The sequence below is a fragment of the Mustela erminea genome, chromosome 12 (genome assembly GCF_009829155.1).
Source record: "Mustela erminea isolate mMusErm1 chromosome 12, mMusErm1.Pri, whole genome shotgun sequence".
In the NCBI taxonomy this organism is placed as follows: Eukaryota; Metazoa; Chordata; class Mammalia; order Carnivora; family Mustelidae; genus Mustela; species Mustela erminea.
Genome location: NC_045625.1, coordinates 24,010,675 through 24,030,261, shown reverse-complemented (window position 1 = coordinate 24,030,261; position 19,587 = coordinate 24,010,675). Strand labels below are relative to the sequence as shown.

At 38.8% G+C, this 19,587-nt stretch overlaps 1 long non-coding RNA gene across 2 annotated transcripts in view; it reads right to left on the bottom strand.

Moving 5' to 3' along the window:
- Positions 1-11,535, bottom strand: part of LOC116570203 — a 167,857-nt gene extending 156,322 nt beyond the window's left edge. The window contains exon 1 of one of the 2 annotated variants that reach the window (XR_004277319.1): positions 11,374-11,535. This is a non-coding gene — a long non-coding RNA (uncharacterized LOC116570203). Of the gene's footprint in view, positions 1-11,102; positions 11,279-11,373 lie in introns of those variants that run through there. The other variant, XR_004277320.1, reaches the window with a different exon arrangement.
- Between the last annotated feature and the right edge of the window lie 8,052 nt (positions 11,536-19,587).

The window sequence follows — 19,587 nt, the reverse complement described above, 5'->3', positions numbered from 1 at the left end:
TATGCCTCTTCTTTTCTTTCTTCCCTGAATTCAGAAAGAGTTTAAGTATTTGCTGTGTATGAAGTCGCAAAAATGAGCTGCTAGACTCTGTGTCTTAAAGACATAATGGAGACAAATATGAGTTTAGAACTCAAGCTTTCAATATGAGCACAGCTAAGATGACCAGTTTAATTTTTTCTCTTATTTGTAGTGTACATAAGGTGGGGGATATAAGCCACTTTAATAGCTTCTCTTTGAATAACAGGAATGTCTTCTATTAAATGCAACTCTGAAAGATTAGAGGAGAGCCATAAAAAATAATTTTAACAGCCACGATCCCCTGCCTTCCCACTTAAAAAAAAAACTCTGTTTATTCTATTAATTATTGTATTACACCATAAGCTGTAGAGCTAGGAAACTCCCACTCTTTCCACAGATTCACTCATGCATAGAAAGTTTGTGATTGATGGACCAGTGAGGTTGAAAGGTGCAAAAGGAGATGGAACATCCTAGGATTAAACATCCTCCTCATAGGGGATTGGCACCTTTCCAGCATCTTTAGCTTGGCTAGGCTTTGCTGGGATGAGTATTCAAGGACAGATGCTTGCTCTTGAGCAGAGACTGGAATAACCTGTCCCCTGCCTGAACCTCTAAATATGCCCCCCAACAACTTCCTCTTTCATGATCTATACTCATTTATTCAATAAATATTGACTGAGGACCTGGAGAACCCACTCTAAGCAGGCTTTTTAACTAACTCTATCTAACTAACTTTTTAACTAACTCTATCTAACTTTTTAACTAACTCTATTTAAGAAGATAGAGTTAATTAAAAAGGATTCTAAGATGAGAGGAACTTACAGTCTTATGAAAGTGTTTGTCAACCCTGAATGCACATTGAAACTATCTAGGGCTTTTAAAAAAAAGTACTTATGGGCCCTATTGATAATTATTTAAGTTATAATCATAGGGGTGAAGTCCAAAGTAGAACCAAACTTGAGAACCACTCGGAAAGGGGTAGAAAGATGACCGCCATGTATTATTATTGAGGAGAGTAGAAAATCTATTAGAGTCTAGAGGAAGACTCCACCCTGACTTTGAGGGAGTCAGAGACTGGCTGGAAGTCACTTGGTATTGTAAGTTTTGCCTGAAGAAGAAAGGAGATAAATGGGAAAGCAGGGCGTACAGAGGGAGGGTTGAGAGAGTGATGTATGCAAAATGCGAGGTAGTATGGCATTCCCCAGAATTATAAGATGTTCAGTGCAATTGGAGCAAAGGGTTCTATGGAAGAGAGATAAGTGGCAAGACAGGGGGCTGAAGAAATAGGAATCCAGTTGTATCCATCCTTTGTCCTTACCTTGTCATATATACCCAAACAAGGATTTTTGCTTTATACTTATGGCCATGGGGATCAATGAAGAGTTTTTGTTGGGGAGAAAAGTAATGTCTCAATCAGATTTCTATTTTAGAATCATTCCTTCCTGGCTGATAAAAAGAAGTGATGGATAGAGGAAAGGCGTATGAGAGGAGTCGAGGAATGGAGGAAGAAGGGCAGTTAAGACAATGATGACAGAAGGAGAAAGATGATGTGGGACCGAACTGTGGCAGGATGAATGAGAAAGAACGGGTCTGAGAGACAACAGTGGCAGAATGGATGAAATTTAATGACTGATAAGATGTGAAAGTAAAGCAAAGAGAAGACTGTCTCCCAGATCCCTGGCCCGGGTGACCAGATGCCTGGAAGAGCAGCTAGAGGATAGAGGGCAGCACTTCAGTCTTTCTGGCACCGTCTCCTGCTGTGGTTCCTGCCACTTCGCTCTTTGACTACTTCACAACATATTCACACCTTCCGAGGGCATTTGAGGGGAAGACATACGGATTTTACTTCTGTAGATGACACAACAATGGGAAACCAATGGATGGATACTTTTGAAAAGGGGTTATTCCTTTAAAAGAGTTTATTAGGCCCCATTCCTCACTGGGATTTCACTATCATCAGCTAGTCAGTACCTTCTCCTTCCCAATTCTTGTTCCTGACTGAGTGAGAAGACATCCAGAAATATCAGGGCTATCACTCCAAGCCATGGAGGCTAAGAAACAACTAGTTTCTCCCATCCTAAGAAGGATAGAAGGAATGTAAGACAGTGGGCGGGAAAATCCTCTTTAGCCTGTTTCAAGCAGGAACATTAGATTTTGGGAGGTCAGATGATGCAGAGAACAAAACCGGATACATAAAATTATCTGAAGCTGGTTCCAGAGATCAGAAAGTTTTCCTAATACTTTATGACCAGCAATTTTATTCTCAGGTAGATCCCTAAAAGAAAAGCACACAGGTGGTCACCAGAAGGCACTAGAGAAAATCAGAGTGTTCATAGCAGTATTAATAGTAAAGCCAAAAGCAGGAAATTACCCAAATATCCATCAGAAATATAATGGATAAATCAATTAAAGACCTGCAATAACCCAAAGCAATATGGATAAGTCTCACAATCATAATGTGAAACAAAAGAAATCTGACACTAAAGAGTCCTTCCTACATAATTCCATTTAATGAAGCATAAAAACAAGTCAATCTAATCTTTAAAGTTAAAAATATAAGCTGTTAAAAGTAGGGATAATAATATATTTATATATTTATTATATAATATATTATATATGTCTTATGTCATATATATCTCCATATAGTCTCCATATACTTATATGTATATTATATTAATATAATATACATAATACACATAATATACATATACATATTATATTAATATAATATACATATGTTATATCTCTCCATTTATTTCTCTATATATTTAGGTCTCTTTCAGAAGTGTTTTGTAGTCTTCAATCAGTATTACTTTTAAATTATTCCTGTTTCATGTTGCAAATCATTCTTGCTAGTACACAGAAAAACAACAGACTTCTGCATATTGACCTTGTGTCAAACAATCTCACAAAATTATTTACTTTGTAGCATTTTTTTGCAGATTCCTTAGGATTTCCTATGCCCATAATTATAATCACCTGCAAATAAATATGGTTTTATTTCTTTGTCTCCCATCTTTACACTTTTAATTTCTTTTTCTTACTTTATTGCATTGGCTAGGACCTCAGGCTAGTGAAGAGATATGGTGAGAATGATCATTTTTGCATTTTCCTGAGGAAAAGCATTTAGTCTTTTACTATTAAATGTGATATTAGTTGAATGTTTTTCATAGATGTTTACGATTATTTTGAGAGAGCTCCTTCCTATTCTGAGTTTTGATAGTTTTTATAATCTATGCTTGGCAAATATGGTCAAATCATTTTTGTGCACCTATTGAGTTAATCATATGATTTTCCTTCTTTTTACTGGTAAGACTGTGATTTACACTTATTATTTTTTGATTGTCAAAACAAACTTGTATATTAAAAGTATCTGATTAATATTTCTGGATTTGACTTAATACTATGTTGTTAAGGATTTTCTCCCTTGGTATTTGTAAGGTAAACTAGTCTGTACTTTTCTCATTTTGTCTTTGATTCATAACATCACAGCACCAGTTAAGAAATGTTAACTTTTGCTCTATTTTCTGAAAAAATTAAAAAAAAAAAAGTAGGGATAATAACAGGGGGACTAGGAAGGAGTTGATAAATAGAGATAGGAAGTCAAACCCAGGGTAATTTCCAGAATGCTTCTCAGGTTCCCCTTTTTGACCTGAGTGCTGGTTACATGGGTGTGTTTATTTTGTGAAGTCATTGAGCTATGCACTGACAAGATGTGTATATTAAGATTCAAAAAAAGTTTTTTAAAAAAACCTATAGCTGAGTTTTATAGCTGGATTTTTCCCACCTTTATTTTGAAAAATGAAATGAATTTTTTGTCGTTGGAAAAACAGAGGGAAAGAAGAATGAGTTCCATTTTTGATACTATGAGTTTGAGATGTTTTTGAAATGCTAATATAATGGTATCTAATAGGCATTAGTTGAATGAACTGGTTTCTCAGAAGAAAGATTTGTACAAGAGCTTCATGAAAATAAAAAAGGAACTTGCTCTCTCTTTCTGAAAATATACTTGCCTAGAATTAGCACCCAAAATGTATTAGCTCTTTAACATTGGTGCTTGCCTCTGAGAAAACCTCATGTTTTCTGCTCCTCATGTGTGCTCCTATAGAAGCATTTTCCCAATGAGCACAGTTCCTGGTTGGCAAGAGGCTGACTACTTTAAACTATTATGTACATACTCTCCCATAGAATATGAATGGCACATACAGGCCATTCTGTATTCTTCATGCATTGAGACAGAGACTGGCTAGCTATTCACCATACTCATTTCCTCCTTGTTCTGGCACACAGTGATATTAACATTCCTAGCCTCCCTTACAGTTAGATTTGGATGAGAGACTGGGTTTGAGAAAATGCAATTTAAGTAGAAGTGATGGATGCCACTTTCAAATATGAGTCATCAAAATCTCTCACATGTCATCAATCCTCTATGCGCTTCCCCCTCTGCCCATTTGAAGCAAACAAGCATGGCGACCTTGGGAGTCATGCAATGAAGGTGGTAGAGTCACAAGATGGAAGGGACTAAGTCCCTGACATTCTGCCATCAGAGAGCCATTTGCTGATCAGGAACACCCGTTTTGAACTTTATGAGATGAAGAAATAAATCTCAGAGATTACCTTTTTCTACTCCCATTTCTAGATATTCCCATGTGAAGAGACTCTACATCTACCTTCTGTCCCAGATGATGATCACATTTTATTTGTACTTATCTCACTTGTATGCCTTCTATTTTGATCAAGGTACCCCTTCTATGAGATCAAAAAGCTGAGAGATAAGAATTGACCCCTTAATTTCCAACTGAGGGAGAAGATGTTTCCAAGGACTTTTAGTCAGTCACTAATCCTTGTGGAATGAATAGATGAAGACATGTTTGGATGCATTCGCGCACAGATAGATGAATATGCGTGTGAAGGGAAGGAGGAGATGCCTTAGGTTTGAAGCCTGGCAAAAATGGAGAAAGCTAACAGAACTACTAACTACTAACAGAAATATAGCCAGAAAAGGAGAAATCATCCTGTGTGTATTCATTCATTTATTTAGTGTCCCCCCAATCCATCCTTCCACTTACCTTATCCTCCCTTAATGAAAACAAACTGAGCAACTCCTATAACGAGATAGCATTTATTGAATATTTATATGTAGAAGATGGCGCTACACACATTTGATGGAGTAACTCATTAAATCCTCGTAACAATCCAGTTAGGTGTGCACTATGATTTCACCCACTTTATAGATGAGAAAACTGAAACTTAAAGAAGTAACTTGTCAAAGTCAGACAGCTAGCTGTGGGGCAGAAACTCAGACCCAGATGACCGGCCTCCAGCTCAAGCAATCAATGGCTATGGTAGAGCAACTCCTACATGTCAACTGTGATCTTCCTCTGTGGAACTGCAGAGAAGCATAAGGACACAACCTTCTCCTTTAAAACCTCATCATATAATTAACTAGTAATCTCTTTACAATGTCTAGTGTGACACATACTATAGTGGAGAGGCACAAAATTCTGGGAAAGGAGGTGGAACAGAAAGGAAAGCTTGGAGGATTTCATCTAGAAGGTGGCATTTGAGCTATGCCTGGAACATGGCTCGGGTAATTTTGTGCAAGAAGGGGAATTCTGGAGAGAGTCAAGCAGACAGATTACCAGGAGCCACGGGACATAAAGAAAGTGTCTCCACGGGACAAAAGTTTCTGATGCTTCAAGATGGAAGGGAGTAGAAAGTAACAAAACTTTAAAGGAAGTTTGTATCTGGATCATAAAGATCCTTGATTTCCAAGTTAAAAGATTACTCTTTGGCTGGTAGGCAGTTAGAGAAGAGTTTCAAGCAGGGATTAGAGCATGATAAAATCTGTGTTTAAAAAAAATTATAAAAGTATGGAGGGAAGAAACATGAGATCAAGGTGTATAAATGGGTTGAACATTATCTGCCAAAAATTAATATCCACTTGCAACCTCAGAATGGGACCTTATTTGGAAATAAGATCTTGGCAGACGTGATTAAGGTCAGGACTGAGATGAGATCATAGTGGATTAGGGAGGTCTCTTAACCTAATGAGAAACTCCTATCTGAGACAGAAAAGGACAGAGAGAACAAGGTAACATGAAGATGGAGGCAGACATTGGAGCAATAAGACAAGTAAAGCCAATAATTGCTGGCAACACCAAAAGCTAGGACAGAGGCATGGAATGGTTTCTCCCTCGGAGCCTCCAGAAAGAACTGACCCTGATGACACCTTGATTTCAAACTTCTGGCTCCTGAACTGTGAGATTAAAAAATTCTGTTGTTTTAAGCCACCATGTTTGTCATAGATTTTGGTATGGCGACCCAAAGAAACATGCAGGGAGATTCATCAAATGGTTCCTACTCTGGTCTAGGAGAGAAAATACCTTCTGAATTAGGGTGTAGGTACATGGACAGAGAGGAGTGGCCAGACTGAAGAAATGAAGTGCAAATGATCAGAATATCTGGGTGACTGAGGAGGAAATAAGATGAGAACATCAAAGACGGCTTTGTGGTTTCTATCTGGGTCATTAACTGAGACTGAGAATATAGGAGGAAGAGCTGATGAGGAAGGAGGAAGTCCTACTTTAAAAATGAAATTAGTGTAGTTTATTGTTCTTTAAGCTCTGCATTAAAAAGCAGATAGATAGGCTACTAGGCTTCCTCGCTGTGCATTAGATTAAATGGAAGAAAGAAAGAAGGAAGAGACCGGCTAGGAAGAAGAGAGGGAGAGAGGCGGGGGGAGGAGGGACAGGTAAAGTCAGAGCAGGCAAGGGCAGCGAAGGGAAGGAGATAGGAAAGGATGTAAAGGAAGGACGAGAACGTTCTTTAAATCCCTGCAAATTATGAGGTAGTGTGGCATAGTTTGAAAAACAATGTCTGTCTCAGAGTAGCCACTGCTGAATCATAGTCCAGAAGCCAAAGCGTAAAGCTGAATATTTCAGAAGAACAGGCATAAGAGGACAACTCTCAATTTCATTACTCCCACCAATCATAATTATAGATTACATGTGCGATGTAGGTGTGTCCTTAAAAAGACAACGATCCCAGCCGGACTGCCATATCTAGCATGGACACACCATTAAAAGAGGGTGGGAAGAACACGGTACAGTTGACGGTGGAGCGCGGGCCCCTGGCATCTGGAGGACGAGGCAGGAAATAACCGGCCTAATGGTGTGGCCAAGAGGACTGAGGCTCTGTTACAGACGCTGGAAAATAGATGTGAGTCTGGTTTTTAGACTCAGTAAAACAGGGTGGATTAAAGTACTCTTGCTCAGTTGCGTTTGTGTCTGCTCTCCTTGACTGATTCATGCAAAGGCAAAAAAAAAAAAAAAAAAAAAGAAAGCCCCAAAAGATGAATTACTATGATAATATTTGTAGTCAATAAAACTAAGGGCTTCTTTATTTCAGATTTATTTTAACATCACTCCACAAATCATATTGAAAACCTAAATGACTCAGACGATACTTTTGAGTATATTTTTCATGAGTGTCCCAAGGATTACTATGGAAGATTATGCCAAAACTACTTTTTTTTTTTTTTTTTTTGGCATGTGACGGGTACAAAACATATATTAGGACAAATAATTATAAATTTTATTCATTGGGACATATGACAGATTCGTACAAGACTCTAAATTGGAAAAGTTTACAGGATTAGTTGTTTTTTCTCTTTGGCATGAGCCATACACGGCAACGTGAATTCTCCTCTTATGACTACTTGCTCAGAAAACATAAAGATAAAAAAACAGTTTAACCAAATAGGAAAAGCAGAGACTGTTTATTTATGAAATATAAGGTGCAGCCAAAGAGGATTTTTTTTTTCTTAAATCGTCTGTACTAATCTGACTCTCAATGAAGCAGTGCCCATTTTAGTACACAAACTCAGAGATGATATTTATTACTGTTTAATTATAATTACTTGCTAGTGCCCAAAATGAGTGATAAATTCTTCTCTTCTTTTTGTCCCCAGCTTCCTTCTCTTCTTATATAAATATTCATAAAATAAAAGAAAGTATTAATTAATACAGGTGACCACATCATTTAAAGGTAGGTGTAGAGACAGAGTTAGTCATTTTATCCCCTACTCTTCACCTTCACACTGGGCACCCCACACACGCTCCCACACACGTGCAGTGGCACAAACAGCACACCCACTAGGGTGACTAAGCACTTGCCTGGGGCAGACAGGATTCTCAGGACACAAGTCTTTCGCTAATAAAACTACAAATGTCTTGAGAAAACCAAAAATCAATTAGTCACCCTCACACACACACGAATTCTATTCTAATTTCAATTGCTTTAAACTGCTATAGCTATAACTATGTAAAACCCACCTTATAGTTCACTGTTCCCACTCCTATGCACTGTTGTACTGGAGGTCCCAGCCAGTGCAATGAAGAAAGAAAAAGAAATAAAAGGAATACAAATTATAGAAAAAGAAATAAAACTGTCTCTCATCAAAGATGACATGACTTTCTATATAAAAACTCCCAAGGAAACTTTTGAGAAATTACTAGAATAAGTGAGTTTAGTAAGATTATAAAATACAAGGTTAACATCATGAAAATCAGTTGTGTTTTTATACACTAGCAATGGACAACTACAAATTGAAACTGGAAAAAAAATCACTTAAAGTAGCACCAGAAAAATAAAATATTAGAAATAAATCTGATAAAATATGTGTAAGATCTATATATTAAAACAAAATGCAGACAAAAAAAATCAAAGAAGACTAAGTAAATGGAAATACTATGCTCATGTGTTAGAAAACTCTATATAGTTAGGATAATAAGTCCACTCAAATTGATCTATAGATTTAATGCAATAGAAAATAAAGGAACAAGAACAACCAAAACCACTTGGAAAAGAACAGTGTTGGAGGTCACACATTATCGGATTTGTAGACTTAAAAGATATAAAGTTGTAGCAACGATGACAGTGTAGCAATAGCAAAAGAACAGACACACAGATCAGTGGAACAAAATAGAGTTCAAAAGGAGACTCATACATTCGATTTTTAGCAAACATGAAAGTACCTTTTCAACAAATAATATAGGGAAAAAATGGGCACTCAGGGGCTCCTGGGTGGCTTAGTAGGTTAAGCATCTGACACTTGATTTTGGCTCAGATCATGATCTCAGGGTGGTGAGATGGAGCCCCCTGTCTGGCTCTGCACTGAATATGGATTCTGCTTGGGATTCTCTCTCTCCCTCCGCCTCTACCCCAGCTAGCTTCCTCTTTCTCTCTCTCTCTCACTCAAAAAAAAGAAGAATAAGAAGAAGAAGAAGAAGAAGAAGAAGAAGAAGAAGAAGAAGAAGAAAGAAGAAAGAAGGAAAGAAAGAAAGAAAGAAAGAAAGAAAGAAAGAAAGAGAAAAAAATCAGACATTCATATGCAAAAAGTAAACCAGAACACATACCACCCATAACACACAAAAGTTAACTCAAAATGAATCATAGAACTAAAAGTAAAGCCTAAAACTAAAAGTCCTAAAAGAAACACAGGACAAAATCTTTGTGACCCTTTGTTAGGCAAAGATATCTTACATACATTAACAAAACATAATCCACAAAAGAAAAGATCAATAAATTGAATCCCATGAAATTTAAAATTTCTGTTCTTCAAAAGACATCCTTAAGGAAAATGAAATGACAAACCACACACTGAGATAGAATAGTTGTGAAACACACAGCTGATAAAGGGCTTATTTCCAGAATAAATAAAGAAATTTCAAACTTTAACAATAACAAATAGGCAATCCAATATTTAAAAAATAAGCTAAAATGTGAAGATACTTTGTCAAACAAGAAGTACAAATGGCAAAAATAGGAAGACATTAAATGTCAGTAAGAAAATTAAAGTTGGGGCCCCTGGGTGGCTCAGTGAGTTAAGCCTCTGCTTAGGGCTCAAGGTCAGTACCATGAAAGGGTACTTCTCAAGGTCATGATCTCAGGGTCCTGGGATTGAGCCCCCGCATGGGGCTCTTTGCTCAGTGGGGAGCCTGCTTCCCCCTCTCTCTGCCTGCCTCTCTGCCTACTTGTGATCTCTCTCTCTGTCAAATAAATAAATCTAAAAAAAAAAAAGAAAGAAAGAAAATTAAAGTTAAAATCATAGTGAGATAACCATTATACAGCTATCTGAATGAAGAAGGGGGGGTGACCAGGAGGGAGGGAGGGGGGAGGAAGGAAGGAAAGAAAAATCCCACCCTGACAATACCAACTGCTAGAAGTGCTGGTACAAATGCAAACAGTTGGAATCCTCATACATTGCTGGTGGGAAATGCAAATTTTTAACAGTTACTTTGAAAAACAATTTGGCAATTCCTTACAAAGTTAAATACATAATTGTTGTATGATTCAGTAATCCCACTCCTTGGTATTTATCCAAGACTAATGAAAACTATGTTCACACAAAAACCTGAGCCTGATTGTTTATGGTCTATTTATTTATAATCATTCAAAAACTGTAAACAACTTTAAAGTCTTTAAACCAATGACTAGATAAATGGCACATCCATAAATGGAGTATTTCTCAGAAAGAAAGGTTACTGATATATGCAACAATATGGACGAATCACAAATGCATTATTCTAAGTGAAAGAAACCAGACTCATAAGGCAATATTGGGGGGGAAAAAAGCAATGAATTATTTATGACTCCATTTATATGACACTCAGGAAAAGAGAAAACTTATAGGGACACAAAACAGATCAGTGGTAACCAGAGGCTGGAGGTCAGAGGAGGAGCTGACCACAAAAGGACATGAGGGAATTTAGGTACAGTGATGGAGCCTTACCACACTTTTTAAAAAAAATTCATTCACTTATTTTGAGAGAGAGAGCGAGCGCGCATGCCCACAGGCAGAAGAGGGGCAGAGGGAGAGAGAATCTCAGGAAGACTCCCCACTGAGCAGGCAGCCCAACACAGGGCTCAATCCCAAGACCCTGATATCATGACCTGAGCCAAAACCAAGAGTCAGATGCTTAACCAACTAAGCCACCCAAGTACCCCAAACCTTACCAAATTTTGATTATATACTATATACCCTAGTAGAACTGTACACTAAAAAAAAAGGTAAATCTTACCTTTAAAAAAAGTTTCAAGGTTTCAAGTTATGAAGATTCTTTATGTACGGGTTATCTTTTTAAATACTGTTTATATTTTTTAAAACTCAAGCCAAACAAATATAAGAGGAAAACCCTGTCATTAGTTGGAACTTCTCTAAAAAAGAAAAAGAACGGAATTAAAATAAATCTTTATTAAATTTAGAACTTATTTTCTGATACTAAGAACATGCTAATGAAGAAAATGTTGAAACTGTGGAAAATGAAAGAAGAAAGCAGAACTTCTACTCACCCCCTGAAGGCAATCACCATTAATATTTTACTTAACTTCCTTTTGACTTTTACTCCAAAATTTAAAATGATTGTTCCTAGTTTGGTGGTTCTGAGAATGAGCTTTGGATTCAGGAAGCCTGGGATTCTCAGAAAACTGAGACTCAGTTTAGAAAATGGAGATAATAACATCTAGTTCAGAAATTATGGAGATTAGACAGATCAAGGAACTCACTATTGGCCCAGAAAATAGAAAAAGAAAAAAGGGAGGAGGGGTAGTTTCACATGGGTGGGTATTAGAATAACCAACTTACCCCCACTTGCTAGGACTTTCTTGGTTTTAGCACCAAACATCCTGTGTCTCAGACAATCCCTCTGTCCCAGGCCAACCTAAAAGTATGACCACCGGGCAACCAAATTTACCCAACCTACATTTTATGGGAATCTCAAGCCAAGAAAGTGTGCAAAAACTGATCTGACTCTTGGGAATTCCTGTGGATTCAACTGGACTCAACAACCACTCTGCAACACGAACTTCACAAAGCATGGTATGTAGGAATCCCCCAGACAGAGTTGTCTGATAAAATGCAGTTCATCCAGTTAAAGTTGAAATCAGGTCACAACTATTTTTAAGTGGCAATGTGGGGGTATATTCACACTAAAAATATAGTTGTCATTTTTTCTGAAATTCAAATTTAACTGGGTATTCTGTATCTTTATTTGCTAAATTCAGCAACCCTGAAGCCCCAGAGATAAACAACAGCAATTAGCGCAACAACCATGTATCCTGGAGATGAACTCACGAGCAGAAATGTGTAAATTACAACAAGGAAATGAGCCCCTGCGATATTTAGTAGATGAAGCAAACGGAATAATTTGCACTCCAGGAACCAGAAATTATAAGGCAAACTTGGGCACTACAAAGTAAATGCTTTAAATTATTAAAGAGATTGGGGTGCCTGGATGGCTCAGTGGTTAAGCTTCTGACGCTTGGTTTCAATTCAGGTCATGTTCTCAGGGTCGTGAGATCAAGCCCCATGTCTGGCTCTGTGCTCAGTGGGGAATCTGCTTGAGATTCTCTCCCTTGTCCCCTTCCCCCATATTCTCCCCCCTTCCCTGCCTCAAATAAATACATCTTTTAAAAAAACAATAAATAAAAATAATTTATTTAAAATTTATTTAAAAAAATAAATGATTAAAGAGATAGAAGAAGGAATGGACATTATAATGAAAATACAGGACGCTGAAAGGAGAACAGATGTTAAGTGAAAGAAAGGAATCAAATAGAACTTGTAGAAATGAAAAATATGGCCATTGAAACTGAAGAGTCGAGATCTAGGTTGAATAGCAAATTAGTTAAGGGAGTTACATGACCATGGCCTAGTGAATTACCTCCACGTGCCTCCGTGTTCTCATTTGCAAAAGAGGATAATAATAGTACCTGTCTTATACAGGTGATATATACCAATAAATACACTGTGTGCAAAGAGCTCAGAACAGTGCCTGAACTGTAGTAAGTACTCAATCTTTCAGTAAATAATTATTGTCTAGTCATGAATGAAATATCTAGAACATCCTCATATAGCAGCATTTGCCAAATGTGTGGCTCAGAAAGTTAGTCCTCTGAGATGCTCTGAGAAAAAAATACTCTGTGGTGAATGCTTCTGGAAGTCCTACACAACTCTAACAATCTCTGGGGGATTCACAGTGAGCATTACCACATTAAAGACCCTAAGAAGTTCTGCTGTAAGGAAACCTGTTTAGCCTTGTGGTTTGGATAACTGAATGATGACAAAACGGAGGCTCACAGAGGCTCTGCCACTTGGCCAAGGTCCTTTGGCTGTTCCATGGCAGACCAGGTCTGCAAAACCAGGGTGGTCTGACTCCAAAGGCCATGACTTGAGTGATTACACTCTACTGTAATGTTGAGAAGAAATACATAATAATTCTTTTCTTGGAAAATGGCTTCTTTCTGAAAGCACAGGAACTTGCCCTGGTGTCCCTTCATACCTACCAATGGCTGTGTGTCCCCCTCCACAGCCCCCCGCCAGTGTCTGAGTCCCAGAGCGCAAGCTAAGTGTCCTGTGAGTCTTTCCTCTCTTCTTGAGGTGCAGGCAGGGGAGAATAGGAGAGCGACTAGGAAGTACCCTGCTTCCCAAAGGCCCCTTGCCCCACATGCAGTCATGTCCTGGTTTTCCTTCCACAACACATAGCTCATACAGCTGTGTTGACACCTCCACAGGCTCCCCAGCCAAATGGATGTTGGGGCTTCCTCAGTAAACAGCATTTGACTGCAAAGGAACAAGACACAGATCCACGAATATTGTTGGTATTTTTCACCTTAATTTTTTTTTCTTTAATTAGGTCCATGATTGCTGTGTGGTTACTGCCAGGGTCATTGTCTCTTTCTTGCACAAACATTCAGGTACCCTACTTGAGGAAAACGCAGGTGGAATTTTCCACATTTCATTTGCTTCAAAATAGGGATCTGCATTTCATGAGAACTGATAGGACTTGAGCAATGCTATTAACCGGTTTCCATTAAAGGCTAGTCCTGCCCCAGTTGTGAGTTAAGTTGGAATTGACATGCTGGGTGTATGCTTTGGTTTCCTTAAAGCTGTACTTTAAATAAGACTATGTTAAAACCTTCTCAACTATACTCAGAAGTCCCAACGTAATCATACTTATGACTGCGGCTCATTGGTATTAAGCTGAAGTTAGAAATGCTAACTAATGATCGTCAAAGATTCTGACAACATGGAAATTCTTCCTGAGAGAATCCTTAATATCTGTAACAAGTGGCCACTTTCTTCATTAGCTTTTCATTCATCTCAATTCAGCAAATTTTAATTGAGCGCTACCATTCATATCTTATTTTAAGCCCAACCCAAATTTGCTTCAGCACTTTTTTAAGTACGAGCCTCTAAACTTGGCCCTGGAGATTCTAATATTAATAAAACAGCCTTGGCCTTCAAGGTACATACTGTAAATAAAGGAAACACACACACACACACACACACACACACACACACACACACACACATAAAACAAGCAGTTAAAAGTAACCTACAAATTGCCTCAAAAATATAGGCACAGCAATATAAACAGATCTTAAAATAGATGTTAGGGAGCTAATTAAAAAAAGAATGAGATGTATAATACCGTGATATTTATGTAAATTTTTAAAGCATCTATACAAAAATACAATGAAGGGGCACCTGAGAGTCTCAGTTGGTTAAGCAGCTGGCTCTTGGTTTCAGCTCAGGTCAAGATCTCAGGGTTGTGGGATCCAGCCCTGCCTCGGGCTCCATGCAGAGTGTGGAGCCTTCTTAAGATTCTCTGTCTTGGGGTGCCTGGGTGGCTCAGTCAGCTGAGTATCTAACTCTTGGTTTTGGCTCAGGTTGTGATCTCAGCATCATGAGACCACCCCGCTTTGGGCTTCAGATGCTGGGCTCCAAGCTCAGAGGGGATTCTGCTGGAGTTTCTCTCCCCCTCTTCCTTTGCCCCTCCCCCCCAACTTCTCTCTCTCAAATAAATAAATATTTAAAATAAAAAGATTCTCTCTTTCCCTCTCCTTCTGCCCTTCCTCCCTCCTCCCTCCTTAAAAAAAAGAAAATACAGTGGCTATTTTGCAGGAACACAGACAAATGCAAGGATCCAGAGAAGGCACATTTGGATGGATTCCTATGAGGGAGGAGGAAAAGGAGAGTGGAAAAGGAAAGAAGTGAGAGAGGGAGAGAAAGGTGAGAGGCTCAAGGAGAAAAGGAAGAAAGAAAGAAGACGTTTAACATTCCCACAGCTGGCACGGCCATCTGGCACACAGTCAGGATCCCTTAGATGGCAGATTCGTGGCCTACCCTCTTACTTCTTTGTCCTGAGTCTCTAATTTTGAAGGATTTTCTTCACCAGAAAAGTGTTAAAGAAATAAATTAATAAACGGTGGCACCATTGACTTTAAGACAAGGTGAGCTTGTGGGTGCGCAGAGGCTGGGTGTACTGGTCAACCTTGCGTAGCCCCCAGCTGCACTCTAGAATACATTCATCATGGCAGAGCAGGGAGAGCCGCCAGCCTCCTTCCGCGCTCTCCCAAACATGGGAGTGACCATGAGTGCTCACTGCCTGAGTCAGTTCATCTTGACGCAGGTTGTGATTTCCACTTCTTTTTGGGAGATCCTGCCTTAACCCCACTTCCGGTCCTCTAGCAGTCTGAACTCTTCTTCCTCAAGGCTTTAAGCTTGAGACCAGAGGCAAGTCTTTCTGAGCCAGTCCGTCTTCTCTTTCCTTGAGACTGAACACTTTCATCAGTCAACGTTGATGAACTCCTCTCCTCTCCCAACAAAGTCAGGTTCATCTGGTGAGTCCCCAAAGTATCTTGCCAGATAGAAGGTAGGATACCCAGTTTAATTTGAGTTTCAGGTAAACAGCAAATAACTGTTTAGCGTAGGCATGTTATAATATAGCAGGTAACATGCTTACACAAAAAATTATTCACTGTTTATCTGAAGTTCAAATTGAACTGGGCCCTCTATGTTTTCAGGTGCTTAATTTGACAATCCTACCCTAAAGTGAGAAAGCAATGACTGGAAAGTTTGGTCTCTGGAGTGTTCCTGTGGCACACTTTGGAGGACAGCAGGATGGGGAAAAAATTCAGGAGGTAAAACATTTCACATTCTTTTATTTTGTTTTGTTTTTCTTTTTAGGGGGCATACCATTGTAAATGGAATAAAGCAGTTTAGTTCTATAAGTGAACTGCAATTCTTCCTCATGGTATATACCTGGTAAGAAAAACAGGGTCAAATCAGAGAAAAACAATTATCATTTGCTCTTTCTGATATGAGGAATTTGAGAAGCAGGATGGGGGTCATGAGGGGTAGGGAGGGAAAAAAATGAAACAAGATGGGATCGGGAGGGAGACAAACCATAAAAGACTCTTAATCTCGGGAAACAAACTGAGGGTTGCTTGGGGGTAGAAGGGAAGGATAGGGTGGCTGGGTGATGGGACATGGGGGAGGGTATGTGTTATGGTGAGTGCTGAGAATTGTGTAAGACTGATGATTTGCAGACCTGTACCCCTGAAGCAAATAATACATTATATGTTAATTTTAAAAAAAGCAAAAGAAAAACTGTGTCAAGTAGGAGAGAAACAATGGCTAGGAGTCCAGAAAGTCTGATTTTAGTCCCAGCTCTACTTTTTTTTTTTTTTAAGATTTTATTTATTTATTTGACACAGAGAGAGGTCACAAGCAGGCAGAGAGAGAGGGAAGCAGGCTCCCCGCTGAGCAGAGAGCCCGATGCAGAGCTCGATCCCGGGACCCTGAGATCATGACCCGAGCCGAAGGCAGAGGCTTAACCCACTGAGCCACCCAGGCGCCCCCCCCCCCAGCTCTACTTCTAATGACATCTGTGGAATTAGGGCACTTTTGTCCCCAGTGATGTCCCCAGAACCTCCCTGAAGTCCTCAGTCTCCACATCTGCAAAATGGGAATGTAAGGGCTAAATGATTGTTAACGATTCCTTCTGCTGCAGCCTTCAATGGCTCTATGGCATTCATCATATTTACTTAATTTAGTAAAGACAGTTTTGTTGCTCTTAATCCATGCAGGAACAATAAAACAACACAAATGAGGATTTCTTCCCTTTCCCGTATTCCAGTAAAAATTCCTCTTTGAGGTATTGTGGTTGTTACAAAAACTGAAACCAGAAGTTCAGGCTCAGTAAGGAGGCCAAAGATTGCAAATGCCCTGTTACCAAAATAGAACCAAAGCAGAAACTTCGCTCTAAACAGCACTCACTGCCTTTTTGGCAGACAGAAAAGGATTTGGTCAGAGAAGATCTTAATATGGCTCAACCGGGCTGCTACAGACAGGAAGGGACCCTTGCGTCTCCCAAACGAACCACTTACCTATAAAATGGGACTAACAATCCCTTCTATTTCCCTTATGAAATTGTCCTGAAGGTTAGGTTAAATAACATCTGGAAAAATATTTCTAAAAAATGTAAAATTTTACACCAAGTAAACTTGTGTTATGATTTGCATTCAACATGATATAAAAGGTTAATTAATGTTCACTGGCCATCCCTCATCTATCCCTCTTTCTTTTGTTGACCTTGTTTTATGGGGGAGAATCGGCTCCTCTCCCATTCTTATACTCTGTGATTTGGAAAGAGCTGAATCAGTACCCATTTTCAGGAAAGAGGAGGTATCAGAGGCCTTTGCCAATCAGTGCGTTACATTACTCCAGACACAGAAACTGGTTCAAGGATAAAAAAGTTACCAAATACGAGCCAGTAAAAATGGGCCCCAGAACTTTTTCTTCAAACTATTTGTAGAACAGGTTCTCAAGATTCAGAATTATATAGAAAGGAGCTGTGAGATCTTGGCAGCCATTTTGTCACTATGAGGGAGAGACTGGGAATGAAATCAACACAAAGGAGAAGTACAGAGAAGAAATGGGGAAAGGCTGATTTTTAATACCCTTAAGTCCCTATATCTAGTCCTAAGACCACATTTACCCTTTGTCTTCTCTACTGTGTAAGTAAATAAATCGTTTTTGCTTTGGCCAGTTTCATGAAATTTTTCTATCATTCACTAAAAAGTCCTAACTGATATAAATCCTTTGCTTGATGTGTCCCACACAGATTCAAAATCTATCTCAAATTCCTTGCAGAGCAAGCAAATACCTAGTAAGGAGGCTAACCACAAGTTTGACTTGAAGCCCATGTATTTCCAGAGTATCTATCTTAATTAACAAGGCTTGAGAGAGCAAAAGTTGGTTGTGTTAAAAAAAAAAAAAGATGATAAATTATGTTTATCCTCATTTTACTGGCCAAAATAATTCTGTATATCCCTGAATGATTTAATATAACAAATTTTAGAAAAAAATTTCCATCAAGAATATTAAAATCAGAAATGTTTTATCATTTAGAGCAAGAGTGATCTGAAAAATCAACTGATGCACACAAAAAAATTCTTCTATGATGATTTTTTTCACTCTTTTGGAAGCAGTAAAAATGGGTTATAATCTAGCAAACCATTGCTCCATGGCAGGAGGCATAAAAATGTGTAAATTTAACCAGCTTCTGAATATTACCATTCCCAGAGTATTTTATTATGGCCTAAAGATTCTGAATTTAAAGACTCCTCTTCTGTCCCAAACTTAATTTTCACTTTTGTCAAGACCAATGGGAGGTAAAGAACCAAGACGTCCAAGAGAAGGGACAGACTGTTATAGCACCTGAGATCCATTCTCCAGCCAGCTACTGTGTCTTGCCCCAGAACTTGGTCACATGGAGAAGACAGACTGGAGTTCTGTACCCTTCTCTACATAGATTTAAGCAAATATAAGCAAGGACTTTTCTCTGAGGTTACATTATCTAAGCCTCAACCATTTCAACTCCATGTACACCACCGGTAACTACAATGGATATGCTCTACAGCTTCTTCAGATCTTGTCTCTTTTGCCTTACTTCACAGCAATGCATTAACTCTGGTGAGAAAGAAATCAGGAATGTGTTGCACTCATGAGTTTGTTCTACATTAAGCCACATCTAGTGCTCAGAAAGCACACCCAGCTCTGAAATCTCGCTATTAGGCACAAAAGCTTCCCATGATGGAGAAGCCTCCTGTCTCAGCTGCTTTTACCGGCATCATGAAATACAATGGGGATAATCCACCAGTGGCTTACGTAAGACAGTCTTGCTTTTTTTTTAATCGACATGATTGAACAGAGTTGGTCATACAGTTCCAACACTGATTCTGTCTCATTAATTTTTATCCCTGATGTAGTCCGTAAGCATCAGAATGTCATTTAAAACAAAACATAATGGGGCCACCTGGGTGGCTCAGTGGGTTAAGTGTCTGATCTTTTATTTCAGTTTAGGTCATGATCTCAGGGTCATGAGATGGAGCCTTGCGACAGGCTCCCTGCTCAGTGGGAAGTCTGCCTGAGTTTCTCTTTCACTACCCGTCTCCCCACTTTCTCACACTTTCTCTCTCTCAAATAAAAATAAATATAAATAAATAAACAAAACACAATGTAGTGGCCTCTTCAAACTCAGGAAACGTGTGCAAAATAAACATCAACCACTTACTGTAGTAATGAGGTCAATGACAGGTTGCCAGCTTGGCTGGAGTCCTGGCTCTGACATTTTTTACAGTACTTTATCCCCTTAAGTCTCCATTTCCTTAACTACAGAATACAATTTAAAAATATTTATTGAGCACCTACTGCTTGTT